The sequence below is a fragment of the Chlorocebus sabaeus genome, chromosome 22, assembly GCF_047675955.1.
Source record: "Chlorocebus sabaeus isolate Y175 chromosome 22, mChlSab1.0.hap1, whole genome shotgun sequence".
In the NCBI taxonomy this organism is placed as follows: Eukaryota; Metazoa; Chordata; class Mammalia; order Primates; family Cercopithecidae; genus Chlorocebus; species Chlorocebus sabaeus.
In genome coordinates, this window is record NC_132925.1 from 70,302,940 (window position 1) to 70,316,652 (window position 13,713).

At 41.2% G+C, this 13,713-nt stretch overlaps 1 protein-coding gene and 1 pseudogene across 1 annotated transcript in view; one reads left to right on the forward strand and one right to left on the reverse strand.

Moving 5' to 3' along the window:
* FRMD4B (FERM domain containing 4B) overlaps positions 1-13,713 on the forward strand; it is a 363,826-nt gene that overhangs the window by 65,500 nt on the left and 284,613 nt on the right. The window lies entirely within an intron of this gene.
* On the reverse strand, positions 12,946-13,429 carry LOC103227877 (large ribosomal subunit protein eL22 pseudogene; annotated as a pseudogene).

Sequence of the window (13,713 nt, forward strand, 5' to 3'; positions counted from 1 at the left end):
TTTTTCTTTATTTGCCTGTCTTTATTTTTCCATAAATTGAATTACTGTGATTAGTAACAACCTTGTGGAGTAGGGGCTTGCTATGGGATTCTGGTGACCAGTGAGCAAAGTATAATTAAACCATTGTAATGCAGTTTAACTGAGGAAAAGAGATTTGAAATCAAGGAAAATCAGTGAAGTTCAGTTATTTCACATACGTAAGGTAATAAACTGGGCCAGCAAGGTATTGCTGATTGCTGAGATCCTTCTGGGATTCACCCAAAAAGAAAAGATGAAAGGGATGTGTACTTTTACCTATATCTAAGTAAATAAGTTCTGCTAAATCATGTGGGGAGGCACTTAAGAGCATTTCTTTGAAATTTTGCTTACATTTCTGAGTTGTTTTAATTAAAGAGTCAGTTGAACTAAATCAAATTAACCCTCTCTGCTGCTTCTCTAGCTGTGACTTCCTATACTGCATTCTGATGACTCCTTATGACATTGCAGCTATGTTCCAATATTTATTTCTACCTTTTCCTTGTAGTAATAGAACTGGCAAATGGCCACCCAGAATAAAAACTACATCCCGGAGCCTCCCTTGCAATTGGTTGCAGCCATGTCACTAAGTGAGATGTGTGAGATTAATTTATAGGTTTTCTTTTTAAAGGGATTGGGTGTCTGCATGTATGTGTTGGTAGGAGTCGGAACAGCTGACTGAGATGAGAAGCTGGATGCTAAGGATGGCAGATGAAACTGTGCCCTGATGATGGTAGAGCTGCCTTAACCTGTCCAGGAACACCTCTGAAAACTCTTAACATAAGAAAGAAATCAACTTCTATCTGGTTGAAGTCACTGTATTTTAGGGTATCTTTGTTACATCATCCCAATACGATTCCTTACTCAGCTTTTGAAACTCAAGACTATACAGGTCATAGGTCTGTATTGATGGCAAAGGTGGTTATTTTCAGCAGCAATTAACAGATACCTGGACTCAAACAGATTTACACAATGAAGCAGATTTTTAACTCTCAGAACAGCAAGTCCAGAGGTGGAGCAGTCCCTCGGCTTGCTTGATTCAGTTGCTTAATAATATTAAGGTCTCAGCTTCCTTCCCCCTATCCTCTGTCATCTTTGGTGATAGCTTCATCTTCAGGCTAGTAGCAAATATAGCTGCTCCAGTTCTGAGCATCACGTCCAGATGGGATAGCAGTCAAAGGAAAAAGAGAGACAATTTTTTTTGTGGCTGCTCCTTAAGAGCAGAAAATTGTCCATAAGTATCTCCCTCCCCAGTAGTGTCCCTTTTAAGTTTCAACACCCAATATTTATTGCATTCCTGACCCTGTTACTGACCAGGGAAATGAAATTACCCCTAGGCCAAACAGGTCCATCTCTAGGATTTGAATACAAACAGGTCCATATCTCTGGCTGCAGGAGAGAGCTTAAGAAATAAACATCACTGGGTGGAATAATTGGGAAATGAGTGATGGGTAGGCCACCAACAGTGTCTGCTACGCAAGAAAACACCATAAAAAGATCTGAAAAATATAAATGAAAAGGGAAAAAGGAAATAAGTGGGAGGGACGTAGTCCAAACAAGACTATTCATGAATTGATAATTGTTGGAGTTCATGAGGGTTCGTGATACTTTTTTCTCTGCTTTTGCATATATCTGAAATGACCTGTAATTAAAAAAAATAAAACTTTAAATAAAAAGAAATAATCCCAGCAAAGCAACAGAATAAAAGGTAGCAGGAAAAATTTGATCTGTTTTCATGTTTCAGGTGATAGCTAACATTTATTGCACATGTGCTCTTTGTCAAAAACTCTGTTAATCAGTTCAGAATGGCTTACACCAACAGGAGAATTTATTTGCTGGTGTGACTAAAACTTCTCAGGGTAGCTTCAGGCCCAAGTGAGTGTATCCCTTGGTTCTACTTTTTTCCACATTGGTCGGTGCCTAATAGTTCCTGACTGACTCCTATTTCTTCAGTGTCCAAAAGGAAACAGCACCCTCCTTTTTAGTATTTGTAGCAGAAGGTCCCCTGCTAGGATCCCATTTACCTAGCATGGATTCTGTACCCACACCTAAACCAGTCATGATCAGGAGAATGTGATGCTTGGACAGACTAGTCATATTCTTCTTCTGGAGATGGGGGGTATATACTGGGGTTGAGAAGAGCTGAGACACTACAGTTGTGATTGTGTCACTTATTTCTCACAAAAAACCCTAGGCACATTCTTTTATTAGCCCATGTTATAGAATTAAAAATGAAGGCTTGACAAGGTCAAGTGACTTGCTCAGTCATGTAGCTGGTAATGGGAGAGCTAGGATTGAAACATGGGAAGCTTGATTTGGGGGACCACAGGTTTCACTGTCTACAATGAGTGAAACAACTTTTTTGAACCTAGGTCTCTACTGGCTGTGAATCTCCATAGCCAATTCACAAACAGTCAGGTGCCACTCTAGAAGACTGTGTAGTGTGGTAGTTGTGAGTGTGGATTTTAAGAGGCAGATGGATTTGTGTCCAAATAATACCAGTTATTTACCACTCAGATGCTACTTCTTTTAATAAGTCACAAGTGCTTTTTGGTGAAGTATTTCTTAGCTTTATTAGCTTCTTTCCAGAGATGGGAAAGTTGAGCTCAGAGAACCAAAGTGACATGTCAAATTGCAGACCCAGAGAGTACCTCCACTTCTCATTGGCTCCAAAGCCCATGCTCTTTCCATCTCACCAGTGCCTTAGAAACCATAGCGGGACCTCTAGGGGAGAGAGATGGGGACAAATAAGCATGTTCTGGCTTTCTAACTTTTGCTTTGCGCAGAAGACTGGGATTCTCATTAAGGTTTTATTTTTTAAAAGACTTCTAGCCAGGCACAGTGACTCACACCTGTAATCCCAGCACTTTGGGAAGAGAAAGTGGGCAGATGGCTGGAGCCCAGGAGTTCAAGATCAGCCTGGGCAACATTGTGAGACCCTGACTCTACAAAAAATAAAAATAAAAATAAAAAATTAGCTGGGTGTGTTTGTACATGCCTGTAGTCCCGGCTACTCAGGAGCCTGAGATGGGAGGATCAGTTGAACCCAGTAGATCAAGGCTGTAGTGAGCCATGATTGAGCCACTGCACTCCAGCCTGGGTGACAGAGTGATCCTGTCTTAAAAAAAAACAAAACAACTAAAAAAGTTTTTTGCTTTTTTGTTTGTTGATTTTAACTTTGTGTTATGAGAAAATACAAACATAAACAAAGGCAAAATGTATGATTATCATTCCTGTATCCAGCATGCAGGTTTAAACAATTATCAACTCACGGCCGACTGTGCTATATCAGTACCCCATTTCTCCCCTCCTTATTATTTTGAAGCACATCTCATATATAATATTATTTTTCTGAAAATATTTCAGTGTGTATCCTCAAAAGATAAGGACTGTTTTTCCACAAAAACAATATCATACTTTTAACATTTAAGAATAATCCAGTTTCTAATTAAACTAAAGAGCTTCTGCACAGCAAAAGAAACTACCATCAGAGTGAACGGGCAACCTACAGAATGAGAATAAATTTTGCAATCTGCCCATCTGACAAAGGACTAATTTCCAGAATCTACAAAGAACTTAAACAAATTTACAAGAAAAAAACAAACAACCCCATCAAAAAGTGGGTGAAGGATATGAACAGACATTTCTCAAAAGAAGACATTTATGCAGCCAACAGACACATGAAAGAATGCTCATCAGCACTGGTCATCAGAGAAATGCAAATCAAAACCACAATGAGATACCATCTCACACCAGTTAGAATGGCAATCATTAAAAAGTCAGGAAACAACAGATGCTGGAGAGGATGTGGAGAAATAGGAACACTCTTACACTGTTGGTGGGACTGTAAACTAGTTCAACCATTGTGGAAGACAGTGTGGTGATTCCTCAAGGATCTAGAACTAGAAATACCATTTGACCCAGCAATCCCATTACTGGGTGTATACCCAAAGGATTATAAATCATTTTACTATAAAGACACATGCACACGTATGTTTATTGTGGCACTATTCACAATAGCAAAGACTTGGAACCAACCCAAATGTCCATCAATGATAGACTGGATTAAGAAAATGTTGCACATAGGCCGAGGCGGGTGGATCACAAGGTCAAGAGATTGAGACCACAGTGAAACCCCGTCTCTACTAAAAATACAAAAAATTAGCCGGGTGCAGTGGTGGGCGCCTGTAGTCCCAGCTACTCGGGAGGCTGAGGCAGGAGAATGGCGTGAACCCAAGAGACGGAGCTTGCAGTGAGCCGAGATCGCGCCACTGCACTCTAGCCTGGGGGACAGAGCGAGACTCCGTCTCAAAAAAAAAAAAAAAGAAAATGTGGCACATATACGCCATGGAAGACTATGCAGCCGTGAAAAAGGATGAGTTCATGTCCTTTGCAGGGACATAGATGAAGCTGGAAACCATCATTCTCAGCAAACTATCAGAAAGACAGAAAACCAAACTCCGCATGTTCTCACTCATAGGTGGGAATTGAACAATGAGAACCCATGGATACAGGGTGGGGAACATCACACACTGAGGCCTGTCGGGGGGTGGGGGCTGGGGGCTTGGGGAGAGGTAGCATTAGGAGAAATACCTAATGTAAATGATGAGTCGATGGGTGTAGCAAGCCAACATGTCACGTGTATACCTATGAAACAAACCTGCATGTTGTGCACATGTACCCTAGAACTTAAAGTATAATAATAATTTTAAAAAAGAATAATCCAGTCAGTGTTAACCTAAATGTCTCATGGAATTTTGTATTTTCTGAAGGTTTTTTTTTTTTTTTTTGAGATGGAGTCTCACTCTGTCACCCAGGCTGGAGTGCAGTGGTGTGATCCTGGCTCACTGCAGCCTCCGCCTCCTGGGTTCATGCCATTCTCCTGCCTCAGCTGGGAGACCACCACTGCGCCTGGCTATTTTTTTGCATTTTTAGTAGAGATGGGGTTTCACCGTGTTGGCCAGGATGGTCTTGATCTCCTGACCTCATGATCTGCCCGCCTTGGCCTCCCAAAGTGCTGGGATTACAGGCGTGAGCCACCGTGCTTGGCTGAAGATTGTTTTTGAATTAAGTTCCAAATAACATCAGCTTTTGGGGATTGGTTGGTATGTCTATAAAGCCTCTTTTAATCTGTAAATTTTCCCTCCATCTCATTGTTATTTCCCCTTGCAGTTTAGACATTGAAGAAAATTGGTTATTTGACCTGCAGAGTTTCTCATAGTCTGGATTTTGCTAATTTCATTGCCATGTTGTAATTCAGTGTTCTTTTTTTTTGCTTGTTGGTAGTCGGATCAAGATAGTTGTTAAGATTCAGGTTCAGTTTTGTTTTCTCAAGACTAATTTATTGATGGTGTGTGTTCCCTCACACCTGCTTCCCTGGGATTGCACTCTGCAATAAAGTGCTAGTACCCAAGCTTTCATTTGGTAATGGAACATAATCTGCATGCAGTAAGTTTTGACAAATGCCTACACCTATGTGACCCACCCTTGGATCCAGATCTAGAGCAACCATCAGCCCAGGAATTTCCTTAGGCCCCTCACCAGTCAATCCGCTCTTCTCACGTTCCTAGGCAACCACTGTTCTGATTTATTTCAGCATCAAGCTTCACCTGTCCTAGAATATCATATCAATGGAATCGTGGAATCTAACACATACAGTTTTGCCTAGGGGAGGGCAAGGAGGTGAATTGCATTAGGAGCATCAGGTGGTCACTCTGGGATATTAGCAATCAGTGATGGATCCATTAATTTGTTAAGAGCTGCAAAGTAGTGATATTCTAATTCTGTCAGTTTTTCCTTCCTGTCGTAGAAGGACCACTTCTATAAGAAAGGGGTCTCCACATTTAAAACATTTACAAACCATTGCATACTGAGTATCACATGGTCTTTACTTAATCTGTAGTCCCAGTTTCATGTTTTAGAGAAAAGAAAAAAGAAAAACACCATTCCCAGGCCGTATCTGCCTTAGTAATCATATATAGGTGACAGTTTACTTTCTGACCTACACACAGTCTATGGGTAAGGGCACTGCTAATATTATCGCTAATATTACGTTATCCTACTGCACTCACCTGCCAAGCTAGCATATTTTCGGGGTGCTCTCTAAATGGTCAAAAAATGCCTCTGTCCTGTTACCAGAAAACTTCCTGGCCAACATACCCTTCCCATTTCTGACAGAATAGGTATTGATGGGCAAAAAACGTGACCGGCATGTATTTTTAATTACTATAAGCAAAAGTTTAACACAGATCAGTTGATCATTTATTCAGAAAGTCAGCCTTGTTTGCTGCTATAACCTCAGAATTGGGAGCAGCAGAGTATGCACATGGTAGTTGCCCCACAAATATGTTTGAATGGGTACATGAGTTAAGTAAAGGGTATAGTGTACTTTTCCAAATGAATCAAGGTGAGGCTTCACCTATTCACTGTTTACTCCCCTTGCTTCCAGAGTAGTGTTTCAGGAACCTGCCTGCTGTGGGAATAAGTGATTAATCATCTTCTGTGATACCCAGTAATCTTTCTACTGGGTGGATCTCTAATAGAGAGCCTTTCAAAGCTGTACTTAGGAGATAAGGCAGTCATTTCTTTGTGCAGAGAGAGTCCTCCTTTTGCAAATTTCCTTGTACCTTTAGCTTTATGCATTATGTGCCAAAGTTTGCTTATGGACTTCCTTAGAGTCATGGTTACTAATAGTTGAGGAGTTTCTCTTCGGATAACTTATAAGTAGAGTATTTTATGAAAGAGCATAAGACTTGGAGTCAGATGCAGTCTGGCTCAAATCCCAACCCTGCCTCTATTACATTGTGTCATCTCAAGTCACTACTCAGCCTAACTGGAGCCTTAATTTCCTAGTCTATAAGCCAAAGATAATAGCTATCCTAAAGACTTCCTATGAAGATAAAAAAAATAGGATCTATAATGCACTCAGGTCATTGCTTTGAATATCACTCATTACATGAAAATATTTTGATCATGAACTTTAAATACCAGTATTTGTAATTATTTTGGTCTACCATGGAAGTGATGTATGGTATATGTACTTCAATGGACCAGAATTATGAGAAAAACTCAAAATATACCAAGTTAGAACCTCACCAAGGTTCCCTGAAAAACAGATTCCCCCAGGCAAAACTATATGTGTTAGATTCCATGATTCCATTGATATGATATTCTAGGACAGGTGAAGCTTGATGCTGAAATAAATCAGAACAGTGGTTGCCTAGGAATGTGAGAAGAGCGGATTGACTGGTGAGGGGCCTAAGGAAACTTCCTGGGCTGATGGTTGCTCTAGATCTGGATGCAAGGGTGGGTCACATAGGTGTAGGCATTTGTCAAAACTTACTGCATGCAGATTATGTTCCATTACCAAATGAAAGCTTGGGTACTAGCACTTTATTGCAGAGTGCAATCCCAGGGAAGCAGGTGTGAGTGTGAATAACGAGTGAGCAGGGAGGGCAAGGAGGTGAATCCAAGGAAGTGCATCATAGATGAGAAAGCTGGCTTTGTGACAAGCTGACTACATGGTCTTCCAGGGGTGTCTTGGGAGAAGCCATATGAAATTATTATGCTTCTGAGCAGTGCAGGGGCAGAGAGGAAGAAGAGTTCATCGATCATTTCCCTGAGAGACCAGGAGGAATCGCCTGCCACAAGTACCTCAGTCGGTGGCTGTGGCAGAGGCCTTGGCTCCCTGGCTGTACAGCGAGCCATTGCCAGGGCCTCTCAGGACAGAAACAAGGCCAGTGCACAGATACTGGGTGATGCCCAAGTGACTCAGGTGTAGGCACAGGGAGGTCTATGCATGGTTAAGGGTAAGCTCTGCAGAGCCCAATGCATGAGTCAAGATCCTGTCTCTACCACCCACCAATTATGTAGCTCTGGGCAAGTGACTTAACCTTGCCAAGCCTCATTCTCCCTGTAGCTGTGCTGTTAGTGGCCCTGGGTCTACCCCAGAAGTTGTCTTCAGACAGTTCTCACGCACACTGACAAGGTTGTTTGTGTCTTTTACCTGAGAGCTTTCTCTGGCCATAGGAGTGAACTGCTTCTCACTATGACACAGGGCAGACATCAGGGAAGGGACGGAACATCTCCAGGAGTGGCCCTCAACCAATGAGGAGTAAAACTGCAGGATAAACCTGCGGCCTCCTAGCCCCTCCATGGGAACATTCTCAGGCATGCTCACACAGTCTCAGACAGTTCCCGGCAATACTGAGCTTTGGTTACTTGCGGCTCTGGTTACTGTTCACGAAGGTACCATGTTTTGGCATCCTTCCCTTCCCTGACTCCATTCCTCACTTCCCTACCTATGCTTCCTGGTAATATTTCCCAGAAAAATTCCTCGTCCCTGACTCCTTGCCTCAGGGTCTGCTTTTAGAGAGCCCAACCTTAGGACATCACCCATCAGCAAAATATCGTGAGGATTCATTGGGATAACATAGAGAAGGCCCCCAGAGCAGGCCTGCCTCTTACCAAGTATAAAATAAATGGAGCAATCATTTTGGCTGTTTCACCTGCAGGAAGGATGATACCATGTTATGTATCATCCAAATGGGGCACTTTTGAGAGGGGAAGGTGGCACTCTGTTAATTGCTCAGAGACAACAGGTAAAAACTGGGGCCGTCCTGGAAAAATACAGGATGTATTGTCACCTGACAGTCATGATTTCAGTAGAAAAGAGGTTTTCTATACAAAGGAAATCCTAGCGTAGCCCAAATACTATAAACACGCCTTAACTGTTTCATAATTTCACTGTTTAAGAGTCCATGATCTGTTTCTTTCTTTCTTTTTCTTTTTCTTTTGAGACAGAGTCTCACTTTGTCCTCCAGGGCGGCGTGCAGTGGTGTAACCATAGCTCACCATGGCCTCAAACTCCTGGGCTCAAGTGATTCTCCCACCTCAGCTGCTCGAGTGGGTGGGACTATAGGTGTGTGCCTGGATAATTTTTATTATTTTAGAGACGGAGGTCTCACTGTGTTGCCCAGCCTGGTTACTTTTATTTATTGATTTATTGATTTTAGAGATGGGGGTCTCACTATGTTTCCCAGGATGGTCTCGAACTCCCGGCTTCAAGCAATCCTCCCACCTCGGCCTTCCAAAGTGCTGGGATTATAGGCCTGAGCCACCAGGCCTCACCAATTTCACATTTTTATGTGTCATTGTTTCTTAAAGTGGAGGTGTGTACTGTGTGCTCTATTGCCTTAAAGAGATAATATTAAACCTCTAGTTTGCAACTTAATGAAAACGTCACTTACAAAGAACTGGCAGGGGATATCACACACACAGAGAGGTGCTTTAGATCGAAACACAATGGAAGGAACTAGTCAAACTTTTCCTGGTAGAGTAGCAAATTGAATTTTGAGAGACCAGAAACTTCCGATGTAGAAAGCTAATATCCAAATGTGATGCATTTGAAAGAATATGAGAATCATTGTTTAGATAGTGTTGACCAAGAATAGCCATTTCTCATGGTGAAAATAAGAAATGTAGAATCTCAGCTCCAATTAGAGCTGGAAGGAGCCCTATAGATCATGTATCTGGTGGTTCACAAACATCTCTGCTGCTGACGTCACTTAGAGGAGCTTTTGTAAATCTGCAGAGAACTGGCCCTTACGCTGGGAGGCCACAGATGGCCTAGAGGAGGGCTCGGGAAGCTGTGTCCTGTGGGCAACCTGGTCAAATCCAGACACACCCATTTGTTTCCATATTGTCTGTGGTTGCTTTGGTTACATAATGGCAGAGTCAAGTCTGAGTAGTTGTGACAGAGATCATATGGCCTGCAAAACCTAGAATATCTGACCCTTTATATTAAAAATGTGCCTGCTGCTAGCCAAAAAGAAACTGTATTTTAAAAAGCTTTCCAGAAGATTCTGGTGTGCAACCAGTTTTGGGAATTACTGATGACAGTTTGTGTCCTCCATTTACAAATACAGTAATCCGAGAGCCCCAAAGAGTGAAGTGACTTGCCCAACCTTGCTAAGCCAAGACAAGACTGAGGAACATCTCACTTTTTAAACCTCATCTTCCTACCACATCACCCTGTCTCTCTAAAGATGCTACTACCTTCCGTTAAAAATCAGCCTCTTCACTTGACCATTGTGGAGCTCAGCAGACAGCAGTCGGTTCTCTGGCCAACAACATTTGATGATGAATAATACAGTGAATTGGCTTGTCATCTGGCATCGTAACTTTCACGCATGCCAGAACGCCTTCCCTTTGTCACGGGCACCATCTGGGTATAAAACCATGTGGAATTTCCAACAAATGGCGTATGATAGACATGTGTGATGGAAATCTCTGAAGCGAAAGGCTGTGGGGAATGAGAGGGGTCATGCATGCTGACAGAGAATCATTTATTCCTTGGTTCATTCATTCAACAAACATTTACTAGTGCCTTACTATAACCAAGCACAATGCCGGGCACTGGGCATTTAGTCTCTCTGTTCATGTATCCTATAATTTGATGGAGGTAAACAATAAATAAAAATAAATAATGAATAACTAATTAAATAGATAAGTAGATAGAGACACCTACAGTTGCTGTGAGTTTGTTATAGACCAGCACAATTCAATAGGGAACACAAAAGAGGTAACAATTACCAAGTGCCTGTTATGCCCCTGGTAGTCTTTTGACATGTTATGTATGTACTGACTAATTTAATGCCCGCAACATTCCTGTGGAGGTAGATGCTAATAATACTTTAACTATCATTTTGCAGATGGGAAAACTGAGGCACGGATTGGCTCATTGTTTTGCCCAAGGTCACATGGCTAATGGTGAAGCCAAGATTTCAATATATGCAGTCTGACTCCAGAGTTTTTAATCAGTGTGTTTTGTGCCCCTGATAAAAGGATGCCAATCTAAGAAAGCACCATTAAAGCTGTTCTGGTATCTTTCACAAATGCATAGCACATACAGGCATTTTATAAATACGTAATGAATGTATGAGTGGATTAAGGTATACATATATCTATATATTCTTAAAAATTATGTCTAGCGTAAAATGGGCTGTAGTGATTCCTGCATTATCCATCCTCATTTTTTTTCCTTTCTGAGTATTTGAGCTATTACCAGCTATTTCAGCCAAAACACTGCTGCACTTTAATAAGAAAGGTGAAATGCAATAATTAGACAGAGCTCATTAAATCAGTTAAATGATTCTGAAGTAGGAACCAGAGAACCATAATTTACTGAAATGTTTGAAGTATTAGTATGCAGTGAGAATAATAAAAATATGAAGTGAAATTCTTACAAGATCGCTGCAAGAAAAAAGGCAGTGGATCATAAACATAGAAGTACCAATGGTGTATTTATTGCGTTTTGTTAGCACATAAAGCACTGTGTGTTTAGCAGGAAGTTAAGCACATTCAGAGTCTCAGGAAGTGTGTGTGCCCTAGAGGTTTGTAAGGATCAGATTCTTCTGAGTTGATTCCCCATTTCAGAATGAATCAGCAGGCAGGTGTTCTTCAAACCAGTTTTAAATGACATCTTTGTGAATCGGAAGCAGTGGGTCTTTGGAGCAAATTAGACTCCTTTTTTTTTTTAAACCAGCCCATCAGCTTCAAGGTTAGACTGTTTTTTTTTTTTCTTGCCACCTCATGGAAGACCCACATTCTCCCTAGGTAATAAGAGTAGAATCTACCAAGTACCCTGGCTCTGATTACAAGCGTGTTTTTCCAAACTATGTTTGAATCTTAATGGCCAACTTTGGTCCTCTCAGTAATTAATACCCTGAAGATATCCAAATACTTGTTCTGCTCATGGGATATTTAACCATGTCAGATGAAAGGGGAAAATTTGACTGGCTATATATTTTTTGAAATCTTCAAATCCTGTAACATGGTTAATTAGCCCATCAAATGTCCGTCTTCCATGTTCAGTCTTTGTATGCTGAGGACACACTGTAGCTCTTCCCTACTTTTTGGCTAACCCCTACTTTAAGGCTCAGTTTAAATGTTGTGTTCTCAGAAACCCATGTTAAATCTCAGACTAGACTAGTTTTTCCTGTATTTTCCCATCTTTCCTGTCCTTTCTATTAGTATAATTTGCATAATCATTGTTTAATGCCTCATGCTCTGTGAGCATAGACTGTGTCTATCTAGTTCACCATAGTATACCCAGCCCACATGGCCCAATGTAAAAATCTAATCAATAGTCATGTAATGAGCACATGTATCCTAGAAGCTAATGAGCTCTATTTGACTCCATCTATGAGAGCTTTCTGGGCTCTGTGGTGTAATTTTTGTTATTAATTTGCCATTTGCTTACAAACTCTTTTAGTGTGAGTTCCTCCAAAGCAGAACCTGAGACAGTATCTTGGGTGCAGGAAGCTATTTTGGGAGAGGAGATTCCCAGGAAGCAGGAGAAAGAAGTGGAGAGAGTGAACAAGAGATGGAGAAAAGCCAAGAAAGATGGCTTCTATGGGCAACAGGGGCTCCTGTCTGCCAAGTCTGCAGCCCAGAGGCTGGGGCATTTATCCACTGCTCCCCATTGTTGAGGGCTGCCCCTGGCGGGTGTTACCTCCTCCTAAAAGCAAAGAGACAAATGGTGGAATAATGCGGTGGGAGTCGTCCATATTGCTAGAACTGTCAACCTCAGCTAAGGCTGAAATTAGGGAAATGTGATTGTGGGGACAAGGGTCGGCTACTAAGCCAGAAAACTTCTTTTCTAAATACACTTTCTAGTCAAGATAGAAATGGTAAACTGTGCTTCAGAAAGAATTCAGTGGACTTTTAAAAACTTTTTATTATAAAGAAAAACATCCATTCTGTTTGGAGGACAACATAAATAATTTACGCGAAAAAAAGTGGCACAAGATTTTAACACTTCAACCTTGGCCATGTTACCATTTTAGTGGAGGGCAGTAATGACAAGCAGTGTGCCCAAAGGGACACACTCCCAGGACCCCAAGTAAATGTTCAAAGCCTGGTAGAAACATTGTTGCTTTTTTTTTTTTTTTTTCCTTTTTTGGTTCCCAAGTTTTATTCAAGAACTCATACAAAATATTCTGGATAAATGAAATTTAATCCTCATCTTCCTCCTCTTCTTCGTCCTGGTTAATCTGGAAGTAACGTAATTCGTAACTCTCTTTGCTGTTAGCAACTACGTGCAACCAGTCACGTAGATTATTCTTCTTCAGATATTTTTTGGTGAGATATTTCAAATACCTTTTGGAGAAAGGCACCTCAGATGTCACGGTGATCTTGCTCTTGCTCCTTTCGATGGTCACCACCCCTCCACCAAGGTTCCCAGCTTTTCCGTTCACTTTGATCCTTTCTTGCAAAAACTGCTCAAAATTGGCAGCATCCATGATTCCATCTTCTACAGGGTGGGTGCAATCAAGAGTGAACTTCAGAACCTGCTTCTTTTTTTTGCCCCCATTCGCCACAAGCTTTTTCACAGGTGCCATGGCGGCAGCGGAGTTAACACTGTTGCTTTTTAGATAGAGAATACTTTGTTTTATTTTCTCTATCTTCAATATAACTTATTTTCTCTTTTTCTTATTACAAAAGTAAAGCATGTTTATTCTGGAAAATTGAGAAAATACAACTAAGAACAAAGAAGGAAATAAAAGCCATTTATAGTTCCCTTACCCAGATACAGCCATGCTAACCGTTTTTTCCTTTCAGTTCTTTATCCAGACATTACAAAAATACAACCATCCTGTTCATACCATACTTAAAATTTTGCTTGCTGTGGACATT